This window comes from Suricata suricatta, chromosome 15, assembly GCF_006229205.1.
Source record: "Suricata suricatta isolate VVHF042 chromosome 15, meerkat_22Aug2017_6uvM2_HiC, whole genome shotgun sequence".
NCBI classification, from domain to species: Eukaryota; Metazoa; Chordata; class Mammalia; order Carnivora; family Herpestidae; genus Suricata; species Suricata suricatta.
In genome coordinates this window covers 77,412,498-77,414,824 of record NC_043714.1, presented here as the reverse complement: position 1 = coordinate 77,414,824, position 2,327 = coordinate 77,412,498, and positions in this window count along the sequence as shown.

The window sequence follows — 2,327 nt, the reverse complement described above, 5'->3', positions numbered from 1 at the left end:
GAGAGCGGCCTGCGGGCCCTGCCAGGGTGGGGCGTGAGGTGCACGCGGGCGGGTGGGCTCCGCCGCAGCAGAGAGCGCGGCCGGGCGAGGGGCCCGGGCCCGGCACGCCCCCCCCAGCAGCTGAGAAGCCGCCCGGACAAGTATAATGGGGTCAAACCAAACAGGTGCGTGTTGAGAAGCTGTTTGGGGGGTTAACGTCCTCTTGAATCACAAACCAGAACAGCTCACTGGGGGTTCATGGTTCAGCTCTTGGTAACTCTTCCTTTAGATCGTTTTGTGAAGAAGGAAAAAGTATTTGCTTTACTTAATGTCTATTCCTATAAAACGAAAAGGCTGGATCAGAAGTAAAAACCAGGCGAGGAGGGGAAGTTGAGTGAACACCCAGGAGGCCGGGTCAGGGGCGCGAGGACGGGTGCGAGGAGCCTGGGAAGTGAGGCGGGAAGAATGGAACAGTCAGGAGGGGACGGGAGGGGAGGGAGGCGGCGGCAGGCAGCGGAGACTGCCAGGCCCCTGGCTGAAGACCGGCAAAGGGACCGCAGTCCTTCTGGTCCAGAAAGGAAGCCGGAAGCCCTCTCCAAGGCAGGAGCCAGCCTGCCGGGAGGACAAGCGGATCAGTCCAGGGGAGCCATCTGGCCTTTGTGCCAACCTGTCACCCAATCTCGTCCCCAGGCGCTGCTCACCACCCACCGTCGGCTGATGACGCAGTGGTGCTGCCCCGTCCCATGTGGCAGCCTGGGGGTCAGGTGCACCAGGAGAGGGACAGCGTGCACACAGCATGCAGGTGGCAGGAGAGGAAGGCCCGAGCCCGGGGGCAGGAACGGTGTCGTTGCAGCCCCGGCAGGTTCTAGCTGCATCACCTGGGCAATGACTCCACCCGCCTGAGACCTAAGACGGGGCTACGGGGCTGGAAGTCCTGAGTGACTGTCCTAGGGACACATGCAGACACCTGTCCTCTCTCGCTGCCCTGTGCCGTGGGTGGCCGTGTGGCTCCTCCCAGGCACGGGGCACAGCTTTCCATCCGGGCACCTGGGGCCTGGCACACAGTGCTGACCGCTCACCGACTGGTAGTGACCCCAAACTGTGCGGGGGCAGAGGGCGTGGGCAGCCGGAAGCATGACGGAGAGCAGGGGCCTCCGAGTCCCAAGTCTGGGTTCAAACTGAGGCCATGGGAAGTCCTCTTTGAGCCCTGGCTTCCTGCCCGTAGAGCAGGACGCCGGTGCCCCTGACGAAGTGAGGGGCTGGTGAGAGGGCTGGTGAGGAGCCCGGCTCCTGGCAAACCTGGGCCCTTCAGGATGTGAATGTTTAGGGCGAGGTCACGCATCAGATCCATTGTTTAAAGAGCAACAACAGTAAATGACACCCAGAGCCTAAGCGCTCCGCCGACCTCTGTGCACACCCTCTCCATGGCTGTGCTCAGTGGTTTTTTTGGGGGGCAAAGAGGGTTCTATCCTTCCTACATTTTCCAAATTGTCTTGATTTTAAAAAAAAAAAATTTTTTTTTTTTTGAGAGAGACAGAAGCAGAGATAGAGAATCACAAGTAGGCTCCATGCCGTCAGCACAGAGCCTGACTCGGGGCTTGAACTAAGGAACTGTGAGATCCCGACCTGAGCGGAAACCAAGCGTCAGCCTGGCACCACTCCAAATTCTTTATTTTTTTTTTAATGCTTTTTATTTGTTTTTGAGAGACAGAGAGAGACAGTGCGAGCAGGGGAGGGTCAGAAAAAGAGGGAGACACAGAATCCGAAATAGGCTCCAGGCTGTGTGCTAGCCGTCAGCACAGAGCCCGATGTGGGGCTCGAACCCACGAACCGTGAGATCTGACCTGAGCCGAAGCCGGACGCTTAACCGACTGAGCCACCCAGGCGCCCCTCCAAATTGTCTTTAAAGAGCAGGAATGATGGTCACCATGAAAACAAATTCCCAAGAGCTATTTAAGAAAAAGAATTTTGAAATCTGTGCTCCTTGAAGACCAGACTTAAATTCCCGTAGATGTGGAGACTTGTGCCTTAGGGTAAGGCAGCCGGTCAGGGGACTGGGTGGCTGGGGGCTCACGGCCAGCACCTGTGGCCCCGGCACAAGGACTGGAACTTGACAGGGGAGCACCGCACCCCTGGATCCTAGTCCCTGGGAGAGTGGGCCCAGCCGGGTCCCCTGGGCAGGCGACTCAGGAGCCGAGGTCCCGGAGGGACGGGGCAGGAGGGGGACTGGGGGAGAAGCGGCTCCCAGAGCCCTCGGACTCTCCCGGGGTCGCACCTGCGGGGGCTCTGGCTGCTCTATGCTGGCCTTCCTGGAGGTTGGTCAGGCAGCTGTGTCCCCGGGGCGCACC